Here is a 26,116-nt window from a genome sequence, read left to right as displayed (position 1 = left end):
ACATTGAAAAATAGCTTGCTGTAATTTACTATTATGAGGCATAAGAGAGGCTCAAATGGATGCAATTAGCATGTACACTTCTTAGCAATAATCGATAATGAGTTGGGGAGCATTACATGAAGTTTTGGAGGTCGCCAAAGGCTCAAATCATGCTCTCTTGGACAGCTTTGGCAAAGAAGTGTGAAGTGGTTCATCTTGATGCTTATGCAAACCATCCATACTATGGTTCTACTTTGTGCAGGTTTTGAGGATGAAACATATTTGGGTGGGGATGGTTTGTAATGAAGTGGTGGAAACATGAGAGTGGACACGTGCTGTGGACAAATGAGTGTGGACATATGGGAAGTGTACATAGCAGGCCAAGGGCCAAGCATAAGTTGGAACAGGCCAAGGGGACAAGAGTAAGTGGGAATGTGTGTGAAAAGGGACTAATGTTATATAGGCCAAGGGCCAAGCACAAGTTGGAATAGGCCAAGGGGCCAAGAGTAAGTGGGAGACCTAGGCTTATGGGCCAAAGGCCAAGGAGGGTGGACAATAATAAATGTGTGTGAAAAGGGGCCAATGGTATATAGCCCAATGGGAAATCACTAATCACAATTAACTCATACTAATCAAGATTACAAGCTATTAAGCTTTAATGGCAACTTTGCCCTTCTCTTTGCCCATGGATGGTGCTCCAACACCCATGTTGTCACTCCATGCTTTGAGTGGCCAACCCTAATCATTTCATACTTGACCTTCAAGGAGAGGATTTTGAATGGCTTTGACTCTCTTCAAAGTACCATGCTCCAAGAGCTTCATAAAACATGATAATAGTGGCCCATTGATTATATCATCATAAAAATTATCTTTTATCTCAAAAAAGTACACACCAACAAAATGGAATTATATTTTCTTCGTAATATAAATCACGTAAAAGAATGCAAAGAGATTAACAAGCATATTGTTCACTCTACACTAAAATAAGAACTTTAATATTGGTGTCTATAAGAACTTTAATGCAAAGAGAGTAAGAAGCATATTTTTCACTCTACACTAAAAGAACTTTAATATTGATGTCTATAAGGTAATGTGTAATAATATTGTATCAAACCATATAAAATAAATAGCTAAAGATTCTAATACATCAAAAAAGAAAGGGGAATAATTAGTCACTCATATCACATTTATCCTCACGGCTTGAAAGTCTACATTAAATTGATAAGAAAATAAATATAATCAATAATACTTAAGATAACAACGAATGATAGGTGTTATCATATGATACTATAACAACAATGATGATATTATAACATCATTGAATGTATTCTAAATATAATATAAATATAATCAATAATACTTAAGACAACAATGAAGAATAGGTGTTATCATATGATATTATAACATCATTCAATGTATTATAAATATACTAACAAAGAGAAAAAGTCCAATGAGTTACTTCATTTGAGCAAAGATTTTGTAGTATCTTTTGCCTTAAGAAGAGCTATTGTCACATTTAAGAACCATGGCATGGCTACCTTTGAAGTCTTATATAAATTCATAAAACGACTTTGAAATACTCAAAAACTTGATCTAGTATGCTATATAATATCAATACATTCATATTTTATTAGACACATACATAATTTATAATCCATACGTGGAGTATGTGCAAGCATATATGTATATATTAGCATAAAGGACAGATTGATTCATGATATACCTAGTCTTTCGACGATGATTAGCTATCATTGCTTTCATTCTCCATGAAATGGCTATCTTCAAACTTCTAAATTAATTTAATAGCCAATAGCAATACTAAAGACAATAATCAACTTCATATGATACATCATCATACTTCAATTACTTTAATATAACAAAATAAAGCATAAGTTACCAATACAACAATAAAGAGAAATGGAATGGTGGAGTACCTCAATAACCTCAAATTCAAGCTTTTCTTCAAGGCTAGACGTAGTGGCTTCCACTATGATGTGCCTTATCTATACACACATGATTGAAAATACTATTTCACATAAGCATATCACTATAATCCAAATCTCTCATGAGTTTAAGATTTAAAATATTAATGTAGTAAATGGTTGAAAATAACTTACATTGCTCTTTTTTTTATTGTATTTTCCATTTCCTTGGTTAGATAATATCCACAAATGGTAAATATCATCTTGTTTCCACATTCATTTGGCCCTTCAAATTTCAAAGGTTTGATTTTATGGTGATTCTCTCAAATCACATGCTGAATCCTTTCTTGCTCTTTTTTATTATGGCAAAAGTCACTTGGCGTATGTAGTCTTTGAATCATTTGCGTATGTAGTCTTTGAACCATCCATGTACCTAATGGTAGTTTGCAAGATGCACATTACCTGCTACTACTTGTTGTAAAGAGCTTCCAAAAGCTTTTTCCCATAGAGTTTCCTCCTCTCTCATTGACAATTTCTTGGAACACAAAACACCTTGTCATAGGTTGGAATAAAGACACACACAACCATTAGTTGCACTTTCACATCTAGCATTGATGTTTGAAGGTGCTGGACTTATCTCTCATGTATGATTCTCACCAAGAGTGAATCATTTCCACAGTTTTTTTTTTGGCATTCTCAAGCAATACCTCCATCATAGGTAAGAACTCCTCATGTGAATCCATCACTTGGGTAGCAAAGAAATCCATTGTGGATTCACATTAGACATCTTGAAATTTTTGCTCAAAGCTGCATATAAATAAGACTCAAAGAAGAGAGGGAAACCAATGCTAATTTCCATGATTTAATGGAGCAAGAGCTATATTCATAAGATTGTATGCATGCATAAAACCAAAGTATATTACTCAAAATAATATGAACACAAGTAGAAATCTACCTAGAGGGTGCATATAAATAAGACTCAAAGAAGAGAGGGAAACCAATGTTAGTTTTCATGATCCAATGGAAAAAGAGCTATATTCATAAGATTGTATGCATGAATAAAACCAAAGTATATTACTCAAATCAATATGAACATAAGTAGAAATCTACCTAGAGGGACATAGCAAATAAGATTTGTAAGATGATCCTCGAAATTGCTTGGAAGTCAAACCCAACTATGAGTGCTACATATTTGAAATAAATTATGGCTCTCCCTTTGACATTACTTTTCTTTTTTGAAGAACCTTACATTTACTAATAAGAGATACACAACAAGTCCATTCCTTCCATGTGTCATCCTCACTGTCCACCTACCATCTCCCACTATCTCTACCAATTTGCTTCAATAATGGTATCCATATGCGCTTATTTTCATAATCTACCTTTCTAAACTAATCCATGCAAGCTTCCAAGATATTGTGATTGTTCATTTGCTTAAACTAGAACAATTTCATTCACCTGTAACTAAGGTGGAATGCATCCGAGACCTTCTACTTTTGGCAAATGTCTCCTTATAGTGTGTGTTAGCTCACAATGGAGCTGAACTCACACACAATGAGAAGAACACACACACAACAATGAGAAGAACACACACACAACAATGTTCAATGAGGAGAAAGTGTGAGAGAGTGACTAGCTCAATAGCAAGGAAGCAAGAGCTCAATTCTAGTACAAGATGAAGGTATAAAATGAGTGCGACCCTAAACAATGGATGTGGTTGCTTATATACTAGCTAACCCTAAGGTGTCCATTCACACCTAGATGGCTATGGGAAAAAACTCAGTGGGGAAAAAGTGCCCATGGCATCACTACATGGCCTCACTCTAGTACTATCATAGATATCTAACAAATCCCCCTATGATACAAATGTGAGGTTTACAGAGATTACAGATTAGTCTTTGAAAGGGATGAGGCCCAAAGCTTTGTGGAGGGCCTCAAACTTTTCACATGATAGGGATTTAGTGAAAAGATCTACCACATTTTCATGTGTGTTGTAATAGATCATATTGATCTCACTTGCATAGAGTCTCTCTCTAACATAGTGATAGTGCACTTTAATGTGCTTGGTCTTGGCATGAAAGATAGTATTCTTGGCTATTTCCATCGCACTTTAACTAGTGATAATTGGAGCAACGGTGTCTATTGAGACACAAAGATCCTCCATCAATCTTCTTAACCATACACATTCAACTGTCATAGTAAACGTTGCTCTATAGTCAGCTATATGTGTTATTATTTATCTTATATATGTAACTGAAGAAACATAAAATAGAATGGTGTAATGCCCAACTTCATTGTTCATTGATTCGTTAGAACATCCTCAAACACAATAGAAAAGCATGCATGCCATGCCACGCCATATCCCCTTTCTTATACGAAACATTTTCTATGTTGTATGCAAGAAGATGTCCCTTGAGCTTATAACCAAGACTATCAAAACTCTCATCGTTCTAACACCCATCATGGTGACAAGGCGGTGAGATATCCCCCTCTCTACTAAGGTAATTCCCCCTTCAACTAGCTCACAATGTATAATAGGCAATACTCTATGGACTACCATTGGCAAGAGACTTTCCTACCACTACAAGACATTGCACAATCATGTATTACTATCATGTAGTAGCTCTTGTAAGCTCTTAGGAGATATTATGGGCTATACGGAAATTTATGGGCTCTTATATCTCACCATTTTAATCAAACCGAGGCTGGTCAAGACCTCAGCCAACCTTGCTACGTGAGACGTCCATCATTGACTCTCCATCAGCTGTTACAACCTTCTCACTTAGGTCCTCACGATCTTAGTTGACAAGATAGTCAAAATGCTTCCCCAGCATTCTTGACATAAAATAGTCTTTAAAAACAGGTTTCATACACAAATACAGTTTCCAACGAACTCCCATCTTTCCAACGAACTCTCCGTCAGCTGTTACAACCTTCTCACTTAGGTCCTCATGATCTTAGTTGACAAGATAGTCAAAATGCTTCCCCAGCATTCTTGACATAAAACAGTCTTTAAAAACAGGTTTCATACAGTTTCCAAAGAACTCTCCGTCAGCTGTTACAACCTTCTCACTTAGGTCCTCACGATCTTAGTTGACAAGATAGTCAAAATGCTTTCCCAGCATTCTTGACATAAAACAGTCTTTAAAAACAGGTTTCATATACAAATACAGTTTCCAACGAACTCCCATCTTTCCACATCGTTCCAAGTCATTTGTGATTATTCCACATTCTTCTACATTAATTCACATCGCATCATTCCACATCCATTCATATCTATTCACATCGCATCGTTCCACATCCATTCATATCTATTCACATCATCCTACATCCGTTCAGATCATTCTCTATCCAATCACATCCATGTACATCATCATCCTACATCCATTCACATCATTCCACATCCATTCATATCTATTCACATCATCCTATATCCATTCACATCATTCCATATCCAATCACATCCATTTACAACATCTTACATCCGTTCACATCATTCCATATCCACTCACATCCATTCATATCCATTCAGATCATAACACATCCATTCGCATCCACTCACATCCATCCCCATTAATTCACATCCATTCAGATCATAACACATCCATTCTCATCCATTCACATCATGATCATATCACATCTATTCGCATCACATCACATCCATAAATACATCCATCCAGATCCACATCACATCACATCCGTTTACATCCATTCAAACCCTCATCACATCCGTTTACATCCATTCAGATCCTCATTACATCACATCCATTCAGATCCACATCACATCTCATCACATCCCATCCATTTACATCATATCACATCCATTTACATCCATCCAGATCTGGCTATCTTTAAAGCAAACTTTTAATGAAACCATAGTATCACTGATCATAATCCTCCAAAATATCTAGCTTGAAGTCCAATTTCCAATCATTCCTTCATCGATGTACCTATGGCATCATTGGCAACTAGAACGGTCACCACCTGCTCATTAAGGGGCCTTTTCAATAGTTCCTAGCTCATAGTACCCGAGAATATAATCACATAAAAATCCAGATAGACTCTCCGTTGAAGATCAGCTAGATCAATCAACAAGATCCATGTAAAAGGGTCATGAACTCATCCATTGAAGACCAGCAAGGCCAATCAACCAGATCCATGCCCGTATTCAGAAAACAACTCCAACTCATTTTCTTCCATCCATCCAGATCCACATCACATCCGTTTACATCCATTCAGATCCTCACCACATCACATCCATTTACATCAATTCAGATCCACATCACATCCCATCCATTTACATCACATCACATCTATTTACATCCATCCACATCCACATCACATCTCATCACATCCATTCACATCAGTTAAAGTGTACGGTTACTCTTCTTTTGATACTGACAGAACTTTTCTAGGTTTCTACCAATTACTTGGCTTAGTTAAAGGTAACTTTTTCTAGGTTTTTGCCAATTACTTGACTTAGTTAAAGGTAACTTTTTCTCGATTCCATTAAATCTAAGTATCAGAGTATTGTTGAAGGCTTAAAAAGGAAAAATAAATTTTATCATAAATTTATAGTAAAAACTCAGGAAAAGCGTTTACGTATTGTGTTTTCAATCCTTTAAGGTTCATTAATGAAGAATTTTGATCAAGGAATTGGTTTCTATAGATGGACATCCCATGTTTAAATCTAAATTTCCATTAAATCTAAATTTTCATTCACTTTTTTGATCCTCTCATTAGGGATTCTAGATTCCTTTTTCACGGAAACTAGGAATAAATTAATGAATATTTTTACATTCTTTCATAAATTTCTCAAAATAAGATATACTCAATATTATTCTTTTTTGAATAAAATATTCATGGGATTTATAAAATCAATTATGCCCATATTTCTTCTTTCAGTATAAACACTAATTTAAATGAATCATTTCCATAATTCTCGCAAATTGAATGATTCTAGAAAAAAAAAGTGCATAACCTTCTTTATTTTTTTGTCAATTGGATAATGCTCAAAACTCCTCTTTTTACATAAAATTTATTACATAAATTCATTCTCATATTTTCTAAGAAAACAAAAATACTCTGAATTCTGCTTTTGATAAATAAATAAGAATACTCATATTTTAAAAAATGCCAAAAACTCCTCTTAACAGGGGAAGCACCAGGACACACACGAGGATATCCAACTAGCCCATCGCCAAACTTGAAGAGGCCAAGAATGTGACCCTCCATGCCAAATTCGCATCTATCCAAACGGAGCTCACTGACACGTAGTAAGCATCAGGCAACAAAGCAACCTCACGTAAACAATCCACTAGTTGCACACTGCGAACTTGTGCATTAGTTACCTATAGGTGGAGTTTATTTAGAGCTACCCATAACTTGATCACATATCATCAATGCAATGCTCTTTATTTGACTACCCTTTGTAGATACATGTGCACTAAGGCATGAAGGCTCAATATCCAAGTCATCCTCTTAAGCATGGTGAGTGAAGCCATGTTTACATGTAGCATTCTCCCTTGGAGTCTCTATTTTGTTTTGGCTTTCCCTGCCTTAGCATGTCTAATTTTTTCCTTTGCTAGCTCTTTCTTTTATTTCAAAATATGCTCTTGTGCGAGCATTTCCTGGGTCAAGAGTCCATGATATTTTTTCAACTTACGCCGTTGATATACCCCTCCATTTTTACCCAATCGATGGTTTCGATTTGGACTGACCCTTGAGGGGTGATCTCGATCGAACACTCTAAAAGGTCCTAACCCCCTCTGTATTTAAATTTCTTTTTCTTGTTGCTTCCAACACCATACATGAGGACAAGGTCCCCCTTTTCTAGTTCTTTGTGTTTTAGGTTATGGTCAAACCAACGTTTTCTCCATAGTTTCTCGACCATAAGCCAAGCAATAAGCCGAGTTTCATCGAGTTATTTCTAAGTCAATCAACCTCTTGGCTAACACATTTTCTATAAGCCTTTCTTGTACCGCAATACGCAGGCTTGGAACTAAGAATTCCATAGGCATTACCGCATCAATGCCATGAGTTAGACGAAAGGGAATGCATCCCGCTACCTTATACGACATACGATAGGCCCATAGTGTTGCAATTAGCTTATGTTCCCAATCCATTTGACTAGCTTCTAACTTATTGGTCAAGATAGCACATAAATCTTGTTAGTTCTCTCAGCTTGGCCATTTTCCTACAGACAATAAGGTGATGATTTCAAATGGATTACAAAGAATCCCGTGAGTAATTGTTGAATCACCTCATTGATGAAATGTGAACCCCAGTCACTGACTAATTCTAGTGTCTAGAAATGATTTGTTCATACAAGAACTTGGCCGTAGTTCGAGCATCAGCCTTTTAGAGACTCTTGCCTCTACCCACTTGGTGAAATAATCCGTGGCCACAATCACATAATGAGCTTGTGGACGGATGCACTGCTGGACTAATGGGTCCAACAAAATCAATACCCCATTTCTCAAAGAGTTGTCTCACAATTACAAGGGTAATTGACATCCTGTCCTTCTATTGCTGCAGAATAGCAATAGTTGACATCCTTTCCATCTTTTCACAAATTCTATGGCATCTCCGAATAACGTAGGCCACCATAGTCCTATTTGAAGCACTTTACAAGCTGTAACTTCTCTAGCAAAATGTCCTCTGGCTATTGCCGAGTGTGCTTCTTCTAATATCGTTAATGAACTCAACTTCTCGCACACCTCCTAATAATATCGTTTTTGCCCAGCTTATATAGTTCTCCCACAATCAATTGATATGGTGCGGCTAGCGTAATAAGCTGACGCATCTTATCCTTGTTTCAAGGGCTGATCTTATGGAAAACCATGAGCTAGGTACTTGGATATTTCCTCGCTCCACAATCAATTGATATGGTGCGGCTAGCTTAATAAGCTGACGCATCTTATCCTTGTTTCAAGGGCTGATCTTATGGAAAACCATGAGCTAGGTACTTGGATATTTCCTCGCTCCACTCAGGCAGCACCATATCAATTTTGAATAGACATGCGTCTGGGAGGTCATCAATGCCAGTTTGCAGGTTCTTCGTTTGGGATTCTAGACATATGCTCTGCCAAAACATGTGTTCCTTTTCTCACCATGACTGTAAAGTTGAATTCCAAGAGTAAAAGCAACCATCGTGTGATCCTCCCCATGGTACATAGCTTGTTCACTAAATATAATAAGGCCTAATGATCCACAAAGGATACAAAATTGTTGGCCAACAAGTAATGTATGTATTTCTTAATAGCATAAACCATGGCCAACCCTTCACGCTCAGTTATGGTGCAATTTATTTCTGCATCATTTAGTTGTCGAGATTGGCAAAGCAAACTTGGTAATCCAATTTGAATTCCCTAGGTTGTGCTAATACTCATCCCATAGGAAAATCCGATGCATCAATGTGTACGTGAAATATGAGATCCCAGTTGGGTGGTCTCAAAAAAATTAGTGCATTATCCAGTGCTTTCTTCAACTTATCATATGCTTCTTTACATTCTTCAATCCATTCAAAGACGATGAGTAGTCTATACAATGGCCTAGCAATTTCAGCATAGAATATGATGAATCTTTGATAATACCCAACGTGTCCCATAAACCACTGCGCACACCCTTGTAGTTTGTTGGTGGGGGTAATTCTAAGTCAACTTCACCTTACTCTCATCAGTGGAAATATTATTCTTAGACACAATGTGCCCTAAGATAACACCGTGGTTGACCCAAAATTGACACTTTAAAGGGTTTAAGGATATGCGATATGCCTCAAGTCACTTTTGCAAGTAGCCTTGAAGGCCATGCACATCAAATCGTTGTTGGAAAGTTGCTAGGGCACTAGTGAGGCCAAAAGGCATAACCTTATCATCATAGGTCCCCCCACATTGTGTTGAAGGCCATCTTGTGTTAGTCTTCTGGTGTTAATCCCATTTTGGATTAACAAAGATGCTCCTCCAATTGAGGACATTAATAAGTGTCATGTAAAGGCATTATAAAAGTTGTATATTTTGAGATATTAGCCACCCAAGGCCTTAGTAAGTTTTGGGTGCCCAAGTGTGAATAAGGGCCAATTGTATAAAAGGAATTTCTCATAATGAAATGACACAATCCCCCATTGTCCTATGAGAGCTCTTGTCTTTGTCTTGAGAGAGAGAGAGAGAGAGAGAGAGAGAGAGAGAGAGAGAGAGTACTCTAGTGCATGTTTCTCTTTTATGCATGCGTATGAGAGAGTGAGAGGTAGATTGCCTTACATTATGGTGCAAGTGACTCCACAGTGAATGACAGCGTGGAGGTGGAGGTGGAGATTGGAGAGGAGTGGAGCTTCTGAAAGCGAGCTTGGGGAGCCTCAAGGGACGTGAGCTCAAAGCATTGGTAAGTACCCAACGATTGTTGTGTCTGTTGCTTCTCCCATTTTTGCGGTTGTGTGGAGTTCCCTCTTGGGAGGTGTCGTAGCCAATAACATTTTTGGCACCGCTGTTAGAGCTTCATCTCCCACTATGCAAGATTTACCATTGCCTTTACATTTGGAAGGTGCAACGTGAAGAAACTGTATAGGTAAGGTTTGAGTGGTAGAGAAAAAATTGCATAAAATTGTGTTGGAAGTGTGGGTGAGTACTTAGATGAAAGATACACTTAATTTTATCTTCAATTTTGTTATTTTTTGTTAGCAATTCCTATAGTGTGAGCTAGCAGCAGGTAACATATTTTGTTCTATTTTTAAAAAAATCATAAAAACTTAAAAAATAAGGAGCCATTGGTTGTGTTCATGACCTGTTGCATTCCTAATCCTTGGCACAATCTGTTTGGATCGTTTGGGTAGGGAAATCACCCTCTAAACCATCATTCGGTCAACGTGGTTGTTAACATGTGAAAGTTCAGGAAACGTTTCTCACAACGTGAAACATAACTTGTTACTTCACGACATGAAACACCTTCTGACAATCAGTTCCGAGAATCTCGAGATTACCTTACTAAAATCAGGTCATCTTATCGTGACACATCTGACATAACAAAACCAAAAATTCTTATCACGTGAAATAGCAGTAAAAATGTGCCTACTCCAATCCCATAAGAGTCTGAGGGAGGGACTCAAGGTGACCTCATGATGGCAAGAATGTTTGAGGAAGCAGATCAAGATTTGTCAATCCATTTATTCCCTAGGATTGAATACACAACAAACACGTGTAAGGAGCCCTCACTTGCCAGGGAACCTAGAGACATAGGAAGTCTTGCAGCCATACTGTCCACAACTGTCAAAATGCCGCTAGGACCATTGCTATACAGCACGCCGGCATTGTGGGAAGATGTCAAGGACTAGGTAGAAGGAAGATTAAACCCAATGTCCACTACTGAGGGGAGCTAGTCACCTCTGGCAGAGAAAAACCTAGTGCAAGAGGAAGAAGGAACACCCACATTCATCAAAATACCTGTCAACCAATTGGGCCGGTAGTATTATGAAAGTGATGATATACGAATGCCACAATTCCAATCCACCACAATGGGTACCAAGCATTGGCTATCCTAGATGGAGGCATGGGTGTGAGTATTATTACCAAACGATGTTGGAAAAACTAGGGAAAACTAGAATTGAAAAGAGCAGATCTAATCGTGACGATGGCAGACGGAACATCCTCAAGACTACTGGGGCTATTGAAAAATGTTAAGCTTAAGGTCTTTTTGTTACGCTACCATCATACATTTGTTGTAATGGACTTTCTATGCCAGCCGGATTCATATGACATTATCTTGGGCAGACCCTTCATGAGGGAAGCCAAATTGGTGCATGATTGGGCGTTAGATCTAGTGTACATTCGAAAGGATTCCCAGATTCTCAAAATCAATCTGCATACATGGAAGGCACACCCTATGGAAGGGAAATTGTTTGGATATGATTCAGTCACCATAGAGCGAACCACATTCTTACAAGTTTGCCAACCAATTGAGGAGAATTCACGGGAAGAGGAAGAGGCTGCAATGTATGCGTCACTTCCACCTCTGGATTTTAGCGAAAATGGATGTAAGTGCTTGCCACTATAGATTTGTTGCGCTCGAAAGGAACCCAGTACGTTGAATCGGGAAACATTCCCACTACCTCAGTGCGCATGGTACATGTGCAACTAATAGAAGAGGAAACAGAGGATAAAGCCTCCAACAGAAAGGGGTCTAGGTTGCAAGACCGCAATAGCACCCAATGTCTCAGGAGATGGCGTAAACAAAAGAGGTATATCGCTCGAAAAAATTCCCTACTAGGATGTAAACCCACGAACGCCCAATGGCTAACATATCTCGAGGTTACTAAGGTGCACGAGGAGTTTTCTAAGAATTGGGGTGAGGAGTTAAGATAACCCTGGAAGGAAAACGAGAGAAAAATGCCATGCCGCAAGAGCCGCAAACGCCTAAACTAAGGTAGGACATAGAAAATGAAATAAAGCTCTGGCTGAAGCCGAGCACAAGGTAAAGAAGGTGATGGCTCGGACAAAGGATGAGGAGGACGACAAGCTAGACCTACTCTCAAGGCCGGACAATTTCAAAACATACACCAGGTAAAGACGGTGAAGCCGAGCGCAAGGTAAAGAAGGTGATAGCTCAGACAAAGGATGAGGAGGACGACAAGCTAGACCTACTCTCAATGCCGGACCATTTCAAAACATACACCATTGATGAACGAAAGGTGGTCCAATTGATGGCAAAAAGGGTAAAGGAAGATGGCCAATCCACATCTCATGATGGCCCAGCGAAAGTTTTGGAGGTTAATATTGTTGAAAATACAAGTGAATAGAGTGGTGCGGGAATAAGCCCTTGGTTAGAGGCTGTAAAAGAGAAGATGTAATTGTGAAAGAACCTGTGAAAAGGTGAGAAGAATCTACTGGGAGAGAATAAAGGGTAGCATGAGAGAATTTAGGAGTGTGGAGTTATTCTGGGAGATATTCAGGGAAAAGAGAAGAGGTGGAGAGAATCAGGCAAGAGGTGGAGATATTCTGGGAGTGAATCATGGAGAAATCAATGGGATTTGATGCTTGATGTAAACTCTATAAATTGAGGCATAGCCCTAATGAGAATTTGCTAGTTTTTGAGTATCCATGCCTACATTAATCTATTTGCTAATTACCCACTAATTACATCTTAATTATTTACTAATCACTTTGTTAATGATATTGATTCTAGTGTTTGATCCACCATAGCTCATCATTATGCTCAAATTTCAACATGGTATCAGAGCCATGCCTAGAATCAATTACGTTTATGAGCCCATTAGTTAATTAATTAGGATTAGTAGATAATTAGCAAATAATCAAATTTTTAGTTAGTTTTTCACTTCCCCCTTCACCCCCAGCCAGTGGAGGACTCCATTCTCCTTGCACACATAACATTAGGCTAAGCCCTTTTAGGTACTCATAGTAGACTCATAGGGCTACACACACCTCAAAGCATGTGGGCCAATTCAGCGCAGAACGCCGGCGGGAGCTCGATTTGCAGGTGCCGTTTTTCTGAAGGGAATTGAAGATTTCTTCTTGCTCAGATCAAATGTTTCTAATTCCTCCTAGCCCAAGGTGTATTCAAGCATGCTCTACAAGTTGGTGAAGACAGAATTCAATTTCATCAAGTCCACAGTGAGATCCAAGCTCTTTATCAAATCTGCAGGTGACTTTGGTAAAACAGAGATTAAGCTTTCAATATTGGTCAAATCTTGTGTTTCTTGGCTTAATCCTTTACTAGACTCATTGCTATTGATGCCTTTGAAAGCATTTGAGCTCATTTGAAGTGGAAGGCACCAGATCTGGACTCCCTGCATACTCTATTTTCTGCACACAAAATAGAGCATTAATTTGCTAATCAGTGATTAATCAGTGCTAATCACTATATTTTTGGTGCAATTGAGGATTCAAATTAACCATTAGGTATCTGATACAGATCCCTATAGCTTCATATTGCAAATCGGAGTTGGTTTGATACTCCAACCATCCCGTACAAATTGGTTACCCTTGATTTAATGTAATTTCTGGTAAAATTGTGCTGATAAATTTGTGAAAATCATCATTTTGCATTTAACCTTTGGTTAATACCTGTAAATCTCACTCAAATTCAAGATTATTCACAGCCAGAGTTGCATTTGGAATGTGCATGAGAATGAATGCTATACGCATTATGTATTGGGCACATTGCATCAGTGTAAATATGGGATCAGACACTGCCCTTGTCCAGAATAAGGCAAGAGGTAAGACCTCCTGCATAATTTTGGGTTTGCATTGCATAATGATACTAGATAAACATCAAAAACCCAAAGGAATTATCAGCAAAACTTTTAAATATGTTGCTCACATGGAGCAAAAAGACCTGACGGACAAGCTCATGGCCCCAGCCATGAAAGAAGAAGAATATCTCTTCCCAAGAAGAGGATCCACACCAAGAAGAAAAGCTGAAGGAAGACATGGACACGAGAAGAGAAGCTGCCACAAGAAGAGAAGCTGCCCCAAGAAGACTGAAAGAAGAGGCGGACGCGTGGAGAGAAGCTACCACGACAAGAAGACTGAAGACAAGAGAAGATGTGAGGCTCCAAAGAGTGAGGAGCCATGTGAAAATCTCTGAGAGAGAGAGAGAGAGAGAGAGAGAGAGAGAGAGAGAGAGAGACCCCACAACCCAATGTAACCTGCCCCAATAAAGTAAAACCACCTCTGAGCCACCGATGATGTAGGCCACGTGGTAGATGTATGTGTGAGCACTTTAGTCAAGGTCGTGGGCACTTATAGTAGCCTTGGACACATAGAGAGAGAGAGTGTCAAGGACTATGGAGTTTAGGGACTTGAGGCACTGGTCGCAGACTGTCAAGTAAGAAAGAAACTTGATACAAGGTCCAGGTGTGCTAAGATAACTTGAGGGGAGGAGTAGACACTAGTTGCGGACTATCAAGTAAGGGGAGGCAAACTTGGTATAGGGTCTAGGTGTACTAGGAGTATTCACTTGAGGGGAGGTGTTGAAAATACAAGTGAATAAGGTGTGTGCGGGAACAAGCCCTTGGTTAGAGGCTGTAAAAGAGAAGATGTAATTGTGAAAGAACCTGTGAAAAGGTGAGAAGAATCTACTGGGAGAGAATAAAGGGTAGCATGAGAGAATTTAGGAGTGTGGAGTTATTCTGGGAGATATTCAGGGAAAAGAGAAGAGGTGGAGAGAATCAGGCAAGAGGTGGAGATATTCTGGGAGTGAATCATGGAGAAATCAATGGGATTTGATGCTTGATGTAAACTCTATAAATTGAGGCATAGCCCTAATGAGAATTTGCTGATTTTTGAGTATCTATGCCTACATTAATCTATTTGCTAATTACCCACTAATTACATCTTAATTATTTACTAATCACTTTGTTAATGATGTTGATTCTAGTGTTTGATCCACCATAGCTCATCATTATGCTCAAATTTCAACAATATTGCAGAGCCAGGGGGAGGACACCAAACCTGTCTACATTGCTAAAGACTTAATTGCGGAAGAAGAAGAGCTCATTGCTCTCTTAAAAGAAATAAAGGATTGTTTTACTTGGAAATACACGGAAATGAAGGGTGTACCACCCGAGGTGGTCCAACACACTATCCCAATCATGGAACCATTAAGGCAAAAACCGTATTAGATGAATCGAAAATATGTGAAAATTGTAAAGGAGGAAATTAACAAACTCATTATTGCAGATTTCATCTTTGAAATCAAGCACACAAATTGGATTTCACCAATCGTTATTGTGCCAAAGAAAAATGAAAAATTCAGGGTCTATGTTGATCTCAAACAGGTCAATGCAGCCACCAGGAAGGACCACTACCCATTGCCATATACAGAACATGTATTAGAACGGGTAGCAGGTGAAGAAGCCTACAACTTCTTAGACAGGTTTTCGAGCTATAATCAGGTGTCCATAGCACCCAAAATACAATGTGGGGTACATATGCTTATAAGGTTATGCCTTTTGGCCTCACCAATACCTCAGCAACTTTCCAATGATTGACGTGCACAGCCTTCAAGGACTACTAGCAAAAGTGGCTGGAGGTATTCATTGATGATCTATGTGCACACACGCTAGAATGAGCACTTAGCTTGCTTAAGGAAGGTGTTTGAAAGATGTCGATTATATCGTATATCCTTAAACCCTTTAAAGTGTCAATTTTGGACACAGTGTAATCTTAGGGCACATTGTGTCTAAAAATGGCATTTCCACTAATGAGAGGCAACATTAAATTGATCTTGGAATTACTCCCACCAACCAACTACAAAGGTAAAATTGCTAGGCCATTGTATAAACTACTCATTGTCTTTGAATGGACTGAGGAATGCCAATAAGCCTATGACAAGTTGAAGAATGCACTGGTTCGTGCACCAATCCTGAGACCACCCATTTAGAATCTTGTATTCCATGTGCACATCGATACATCCAACTTCGCTATAGGATGCGTATTGGCACAACCTGGGGAATTTAAATTGGATTACCCAGTTTGCTTTTCCAGTCATCAACTAAATGATGAAGAGATAAACTACACCATCATGGAGCTTGAAGGGTTGGCCATGGTTTATGCTGTAAAGAAATATAGACATTACCTGCTAGCCAACAAATTTGTATTCTTTATAGACCATCAGGCCCTATTATATCTGGTTAACAAGCCTTGCACCACATGAAGAATCACATGATGGTTACTTCTACTCCTGGAATTCGACTTCACGATCACGGTGAGAAAAGGAAAACAACATGTTTTGGCCGACCATATGTCTAGAATTCCTAATGGAGAACCGACAATAGGCATTGATGATGACCTTCCTCCATATGCTTGTCTATTCAAACTTGACATGGTGCCTGAGTGGAGTGAGGAAATATTTGACTATCTAGCTCATGGGTTTCCACAAGATCGACCCTTGAACAAAGATAAGATGCGTCGGCTTACTAAAGTGGCCGCACCTTTATCAATTCATTGTTGGAGAATTATATAAGCTAGGCAAGGATGATATCCTCAAAAGATGTGTGCGAGAAGATGAGTTTCTCAATCCTAGAAGAAGCACACACAGGAATAGCCGGAGGGCAGTCCGCATATTGAAACTATCCAAAGGGGTAGAGATGGAAGGGTATAACTATCGAAGGGGTAGAGATGAAAGGGTATATCAATGGAAACAAACTTAAGAAATATTATGGACCCTTGACCCCTAGGAAATGCTCACACAAGAGCATCTCCTAAAACAAAAAAAAGAGCTAGTTGAGGAAAAGATCAAACAAGCTCAGGAGGAATCCAAGGCAAGGGAAGCCAAAAACAAAGAATCCAAGGGAGAACACTACATTTCAACATGGCTTCACTCAGTTTGGTTGACAAGGATGACTTGGATATTGAAGCTACATGACTCAATGTAAAGTTCTCTACAAAGGAGGGCCACACGACCAGCATCGCACTCATTGACGGGGTCAAGTCATAACTTGATTTCCTATGAGACATGGGTATCTTTAAACAAAGCACCCTTAGAGGCAACTAATGCTGAGGTTCGAAGTGTGCATCCATATGTTACACATACAATAGGGCTTTTGAATGTAAACATCTTTTTTAGAAATAATTCCTTGGTCGGGAAGGTGTTTGTTATGCCTGCAGGAACAATGGAAGAAGAAATGCTTCTTGGAATGAACCTGGATTTACGCCAGCAATTGCCACATCCAATGGGAAAAATGAGAAGTACAACTCAATGATGGCAAAGACACCATCACCATGCCATTATGGAGTCCCTTGAATAAGGAAAAATAGCCAACTACATGTGACATGGAACCGCCAATGCCAATAAAAACAAAAGTCTTAACGATGCAAGCGTCAACATGACAACCTCATCTCCATTCACGAGAACCAAAGCAAAGGTAGCAAAAGTATCCAGTTCGACAACAGTGGGTTCCCAAAGCCTAGCTATAAGCACAAGGATACTATAAGACAAACAAAGCCTCATGGGTAGTGAAGCAAAAAAGACATCCTACAAGCAAGAGACAAGAAAAGCCAAACAAAGACAGGAAGTTGTATTCAAAGCAAACCTTCACACAACTCAGCATGTAACAGCGGTGAGTCCGGAAAGACTCACTAGCAGCATAGGGCTATTATCAAGGAAACAAAACAGTATGGGTACCAAAAACAAATAAAAAAACCAATGCCGCTTGTACTTCCAGAAGAACAAAAGAGCACCCTAAGCATAGACAAGACAAAGTTCCAGCTAAATCAAGTGCTAAGGAAGCACCAAAATTGATTTGCAAAAAGAAGCAAGTTCAACCAAGTAATCAAAGAAGAACAACACTGCCAATGTCACCCACCAAGGAGAAAAAATTGAACTAAGCCATGGACCAGAGTAAGGGAGACGTGCACTCACATGCACAAGAAGCAAAACAAGTTCACCAGGACTCTGTGGATGTACTCCTCCACTGGATGGAGGGAAAAATCAAAAGTTCTCACTCATAACTTATGCAATTGCAACAATATATACCAACAGCTCCAAAGTACAACATTGGTTCTCATGTGGCACTAAACGAAAGGAGGATGACAAGGGGTACCCAACTCCTATAAAACTGGGTAAAAGGTAAAGGGTTATGCTTTTCATGCCATGAAACATGTTCATTTGTTTCACGTGTACACTTCTACTCCTCAAAATGCATTACATATTACCTTGGAGTGTTTGAGCATATAGAAAACAATAGGGTATCAATATTTACATGAATAAGGGTACAGACACTTTTCACATCGAGAATCGTCCGGGGGCTACTTCACGCCGTGAAACGCTTAGGATTGTTTCACATCATGAAACATTTCAAAATGGTTCACGTTGTGAACCGCCTCATGCCAGTTCATGCTATGAAATGGTAAAAAGCCCCTCCACAAAAAATCGCAGGCGGACATGTGGCATACCCAATTAAGCTAGCCACCGGGGCCGACGACTAAATCATAAATGTTTCTTTTCTCCCTCTTTTGTGCATTTTTCATCGTCCTCCTTTGCGATCTCTCCTTAGTATCAGCGTGCACTAGTCATCCTCTTCATCGTCTTCTTGGATTATGCTCGCTCATTGGTGTTCATCCTCCATTCATTGCTCGTTCGTGACCATTGAATTGCAGGTAGGATCTCCTCATAAATCTTCAATTATTTCATTCGTTTGCATAAACACATTGCTTGAACTCTTAAGGAAAATATTACATACATCTCTAACGTAATTGACTAAGCCTTTTTCTTTCCATCATTGATTTCATCTTTCAATTCAAGCATTTCACATGCATGATAGGAAGTGATCTCTCCTCCCAAATCACCTCACAAGGCAGATCTTAGAGGATACAGATGTCAAGAACAAGCTAGATAAGGTAGGACTATGCAAAATGGAAAAGGTCCTCCCCCACACCATCAACCCAACCTTATGTGCAGAGTATCTGAAGTCTTATGACAAAACCACCATGAGAGGTACATTAACGAAGTATGACGGGACCATTGAGTAGGTACTCATCACAGAGAAGATGATATGAGAAGCTCTGCAGTTGCCTCCCTCCACAACGCCACATGTCCATACAATCGAGCAAATGCCCATGGAAGACATGCTGAAGAGAATTTCCTATAACTCAAATGGGGCGGAGTACAACAATATAAGGGATGAAGTAAATGAGAAAGCCTGTAGAGCCATGTCCATGCTAATGCAGGTAAATCCAATAGACAGATATAACACGGTAACTCTCAACCGCATAGCTAAGATCCTTGAAGAGAAATAGGAGGACTGGGTTTGGCACATACATAGAGAAATGGAGAATTACCTCAAGTCACACCAATCAAAGGTGTGTAATCCCTATCTCCTTACTAAAGTGCTCAGCCATGTAGCTAATCTACCCATTCGCAAAGGCACTAAGGAGACATAGGTACCTCAAGCTGAAGGATCCTTGGAGAGCCATCTAGCATCGTTCCCAAAGAGCTGCACCATAGGGACATGCAGTCATAAAGGAAACCAAGGAGCTAATTGAAGAGCTAAAGGGTGGCAAGAAATCAAAGAAAGGTAAAAATATGTGTGGCAATCTACAGCAATGGGAATCTGAAATGTAGCGTATGGAAGAAGAGGTGGCACAAGATATTGCATCTTTTCAGTAGGTTTTAGAGCAAAAGGAGACCAAAGATAAAGTGACCATCAGCTTGATCCTTCCAGCCCTGCTCAAATGGTCTTTACAAACCTTTTACCACTCCACAACTTTGTCATCTCTCAAATCAACCCACCTCAGCGGAGGTTGGTGTAACACAAGCTCCAGTAGAACAAGTGCCACAAATGGATGAAAGCGAAAGGAATGAAAAAGCCACCCAGCACACCCATAGTCTCAAGAAGCTGAGAAGAGGAAGATATCCAATGAGACCACGAGTCCAAGTTAAAGAAGGCAATTGGAAGCTGAAGGCACAATTGAAGAAGGTTCGTTCTTGCACAATCTTGACGCTCATCGCTTTCTCAAGGAAACCATGGAAGGCCTTAATATGCTACTAGTGCACCAAATAGAAGGCTCGGACTCCACAAGTGCAGATCTTTAGACCCGAGACCAAAGAGTATGGAGATCTCACTTGCTTACCACTCACTTGCTGCATTGAAAGGAATGTTACGCTATGGAAATAGGTCCAGGAATCTATGAACCAAGTGAAAGCACTTAAGGAGCAGATAGTAGCGGATGCCACTCACATCCTAAAGAGCTTGAAGGCAGACGAGGAATAGGAGGCCAGATTGCAGACTTTGGAAAGTAATAACAAATTCATCAGCAAGACCATAGTCCGTACCACAAAAGAAAATGAGGAGCTGAAGGAAAGATTAGAGCAACTACAAAAGGAAGTGGTGTATACCAAGGAGAAGGAAGCACAATATGCAAGACAACTAGAGAAAGAACAAGCCACATTCCAAGAAAAAGAAGATGGGTATATAGGACAAATCAAAACACTCACTGAAGCAATTACTCAAGGATAAAATAGAGTGGTAAGCCTACAAATAGAAAGAGAGCAAATGAACAAAGTGCATGCCGAGGAACTGAAGTTCCTAAATGTGGTGATCAATGCAAAGTCCCAAGAGATAGATCAAATGCTTGTTAGTCATCAACAAGTACTTGAGCATGTACACCAGCAACAGTCGACTACAAGCTAAAGCTTGGTAGAGGAGGGCAAAGACTACTTGAAGAAGCTACTGTTCAGGCCACAGCTTCCAGGATTGCAGGCAAAGGAAGCGGATAGAAGATATGCAGAACTAGCTGCTGCTCGAGATGTGAGGGAAGCCGCCATCTCCACACTCCTCACCACCAAAGACTCAAGAATACAGGATCTGGAATGCCAGCTCGTCCTCCTCCAAGAAAGATCCCAGTGAATGAACGGACCAATCCGATGAATTACGCCAACTCGTTGAACGCGCCTCAGAGATAGGTTCGTTGTTTGCCAGTAACTCCTCGGGCCCCTCCTCAAACACTAACATTGTTTTTATCTACACTAACCCTCTCTCTCCCCTTCAATACGAAATTAACCTCACAGAAGACCTCAGTTTAGGAGACCTTACACTAATTCATCAGAACACGGAGAGAGATGTAAACCCAACAATCATTATGGAATCCTACGGGGGGATATAGTTCTAACTAACCCAGCTGATATTTTTTTCCCCTTACATCCCATAGTGCTAAACCCGATGAATTACGCCAACTCAGTGAACGTGCCTCAGAGATAGATTTGTTGTTGCTAGTAACTCCTTGGGCCCCTCCTCAAACACTAACATTGTTTTTATCTACACTAACCCTCTCTCTCCTTCAATACGAAATTAACCTCACAGAAGACCTCAGTCTAGAAAACCTTACACTAATTCGTCAGAACACGGAGAGAGATGTAGACCCAACAATCATTATGGGAATCCTATGGGGGGATATAGTTCTAACTAACCCAGCTGATATTTTCTTTTTTCCCTTACATCCCATAGTACTAAACCTCAGTAGTTGGTGTCGGGTGCTACAAACAGTCAAACATTCTAGATGACAGTGTTGATAAACTCTACATGTTTATCCTAGATGATATCCCAATGACACCGACCAACTACGAGGTGGTTGCACGAAGTTATCAATGGGTTATTAGCCATGGATGAGCTGAAGTTTATAATACCCATTAGCATTTTAATCTCTCTAAATCTACATTATATCAACCTTTTGGTTTATAAAGCTTTACCAAAATATCCATAAACATTTGGAGGCTATGCTCATTAATGTGATTTTTAATTTTGATAAAGAGCATATAGAATATTCTCATATAACCACCAATGATATAAATGATCTTCAGGAGTCTATGCCCAGTCTCTCGCCCCCAAGCTTCAGAGAGGGTCAGGAAGAAACACAAGGAATCTCCTCATCTTATACTTATCCAGTATTCTCTTCCATGGCTAGTAAGTTATTAAACCCCTTTTCTCATGTATCTCCAACTAACAAAACTGAGGCACATTGCATCTTCTCTCGCTTCTCTTCTCTCCCAATTGATTTTCCCACTAACACTCTCACCCCCGAGGAGATACTAACACCAACACTATCTCCACCAAGGCCGCTCGATAAGGTACACAGCCATCACCCTCACAACGATATCCAGGCTTTTTCTAATGATAATATTCTTGTCTTTGACAGCTGCAGAATACGAGGGCTTCATCCGCGCAAGAAACCCACTCTTGAAACCAAAACTCATGTTTAAGGTGTTGATGCAAATCACACCCTTCGAGCCTACTAGAAGAATCTCCCGGATGCATACTTGACCGTGGAGTCAAGGAGGCAGCCTTACGTTCCATACCCTCTCTGAGCCCCAATGCCAGATTTAGAGCAACTGTTACCCGATGGTGGAGAAGGGACATTAAGGGAAAATGTGGCTTGTCATACAAAGCTGGCCAATCTGCAATTGGCCGATTTGCTAGGAATCAAAATTGTCACATTTATAATTAGCTATTGTTTCCTCACCATCGATCAACCAAAAGAAAGACATGATGGATTTGATACGGATCGGCTTTGCTTTGCATGAATAGAGGGCCAAATGAAAGAGGCATGATGCTTTACTATCATTGCCTACTAAGATGTCTTCCAAGATACATGCATGTCACATTCGAAGACATGGTCGACACTGGGTTCTAGACTTCCCACCCATCATTTCGAAGAACCCTTAAAAATCTTTAGTCCCACCACAACTTCTATAAACACGAGTTCGGCGACTAGGTCTTTCGACCTAGGTAAAAGTTGAGGGCAGAACCTACATCAGGTAGGGGGAGATGTTAATCCCATTTTGGATTAACAAAGATGCTCCTCCAATTGAGGACGTTAATAAGTGTCATGTAAAGGCACTATAAAAGTTATACATTTTGAGATATTGGCCATCCAAGGCCTTAGTTAGTAAGTTTTGGATGCCCAAGTATGAATAAGGGCCAGTTGTATAAAACGCAATTCTCATAATGAAATGACACAATCCCCTTTGTGCTATGTGTGAGAGAGTGAGAGGTAGATTTCCTTGCATTGTGGTGCGAGCGACTCCAAGGTGACAGCGTAGAGGTGGACATTAGAGGAGTGGAGCTTCTGAAAGCAAGCTTGGGGAGCCTCAAGGGACGTGAGCTCGAAGCATTGGTAAGTACCCAATGATTGTGGTGTCTATTGCTTCTCCCGTTTGCGATTGTCTGGAGTTCCCTCTTGGGAGGTGTGGTAGCCAATAACATCTGGTGCAATGGACACCTGATTGTAGCCTGAAAACCCGTCTAAGAAGTTGTAGGCTTCCTCACCTGCTACCCGTTCTAATATATGCTCTGTATATGGTAATGGGTAGTGGTCCTTCCTGGTAGCTGCATTGACCTTTTTGAGATCAACACAAACTCTTAGCTTCTTATTCTTTTTCAGCACGATCACGATTATTGATAACCAATCTGTGTGCTCAATCTCGTAGATGAAATCGGCATCTATGAGTTTATCAATTTCCTCCTTTACAATAGCTGCATAGTTAGGATTCATTTGATACGTTTTTTACCTAGATGGTCTCGATCCTTCCATGATCGAGATAGTGTATTGAACCACCTTGGGTGGAAAACCCTTCATTTTTGTATATTTCCAAGAAGCAAAACAATCCAACTCTTTTAGGAGAGCAATGAGTTCTTCTTCTTCAGCAGCTCTCTCTCTCACTCTCTCTCTCCAACCATGGTCAAATGGGTGGCTTGCCAGATATGGCCGAATAGATCTGTGTGATTCTTAAGCCTTTTTTTAAAGTGTTGATGGCTAATTGGCCTTGTTGCTTGAAGCATGGCAAAATGACAGTAGAAAAAAGCAAAGCATTGAAGAGCTTATGCAGCTTAGGGGTGAAATTGTGGATTACCGAACAATGTCTACCTTGGGCGTGCAGCTTTGCTTTAACCTCTTGGGCATCTCCACGATGTGCGCTATGTAGGTAAGTATTGTGCCTTGAAGGGAGATGTGGAGCTTGGTTGATTGAATAATTGCTTGTGTGAAATTCTTGATTTTGGTGCATGGATCCGAATGCTCCATAGATGGTGATTTGGGTGCTCATTTGATTGGGGCAAGATGGCTCCGATTTCTCCTATGGCCATCTTAACAAAGTCCTTACATGTTGTGCATGGATGGAAAGCCAATAACCATTGTGAGTGTACAAACATTGGAATTGTGATTTATGGCTTAAAAGAGGGGTGAACATATCAAGAACAAGACTCATTGAAGAAGGCAAACCGAGATAACTCGATTGAACTGGAAGTTGATTTGGGTTTGAACTTAGGAGGACTTGCTTTTGGACATGTGGGTTTTTTAGCATTTGATCAATATACCTGTGCAAGCAAACCTGGTTTGGGGGGGGGGGGGGGGGGCTCTACCCACTCAATGGGAAGCGATAAAAGGATGTGCCTGTGCTAGCAAACCCGGTTCGGCTGTACTACCAGCTCTACTCTCCATGGGGGAGCGCTCTACCCACTTCAATGGGAAGCAAAAATAAAAGGAGAGTTTAGAAATTTGATCGCACCTCTCTACCAGTTTGTGGATGGTGGTGGTTGACTGATTGTTTTTGTCAGAGAGTGGAGGAATTGGCACTTGCAGTCGAACTGTTTGCTTTTTTAGTTCTTAAGCTTTTTCTAGCCTTGTTTGTTTTGTCCATTCACCTTCCTAGGTGCATGTGCTACCTTGCTAGTTGCTTTCACTTTTCTGCTTTCTTGTTCAGCCTTCTTTCTTTGTCTAGTGCCTTTTCTTAAATATATATATATATATATATATATATATACATACATACATACATACATACATACATACATACATACATATATATATATATATATATATATATATATATATATATCAAAGAGCATTAAATGCTCACATGTTTTTCACACCATGACACAACTAGTGTGACTAGCACACAACATGTGGCTAGTCACACAACTAGCGTGACTAGCACACAACATGTGGCTAGCACTTTTAAATGTGCTACCAGCCTAAATTCCAAACTTCACCACTTTCCAACCTTAGGATCTGATTCACAAACTTATTTAATTCAACTTACAACTTGGTATTACCCCCAACATGCCTAAATTTCTAACATCCAACACTAGCTCAAAGTCTTTTTTCTTTCTTCCCTCATTCCACTAAGGTGACCTTGGTGGCATCTATTATAGAAAGTGCAACCCCTTTATTATCTTTCTTAGGATTGCATATAGTTAGCTTATCCTTGTGTTTCGTTTGTTTGTCTCCCAACTTGGCATTGTAATATGATTGCATGGCAAGGGCCCAATAAGAACATGTGCAATGAAGGATAAAGAACACACAACACATGGCAAGATGGCAAGGGCCCAATAGAGAACAACACGTGTAGTGAAGGATAAAGGACACGCAATGCACGGCAACAGCCCAATAGAGAAGAACACATATAGTGAAGGATAAAGGACACAAAATGCATGGGAAGAGCCCAACAGAGAAAAACACATGTACTGAAGGGATAAATAGAGAACAACATGAGTAGTGAAGTATAAAACAACACATGTAGTGAAGGATAAAGGGTACACAACATATTGAAACGTTTGTACTCACATGCCTTGCTTATTTCCTAAGGTGCTAGTGTATGGATTGACCTCTTCTTTGTCATCCTTTTTTTTTTTTTTGCAGTGCTCTCCTTTGTTTGGAAAGGATTACACCATGGAGTTTCCAACTCGTTTTTTTTCCTCCTTTGTTCTGAGA

The sequence above is a fragment of the Cibotium barometz genome, chromosome 39 (assembly GCF_041138505.1).
Source record: "Cibotium barometz isolate CiBa-2024 chromosome 39, ASM4113850v1, whole genome shotgun sequence".
NCBI lineage: Eukaryota > Viridiplantae > Streptophyta > Polypodiopsida > Cyatheales > Cibotiaceae > Cibotium > Cibotium barometz.
This window is presented reverse-complemented; position numbering follows the sequence as displayed.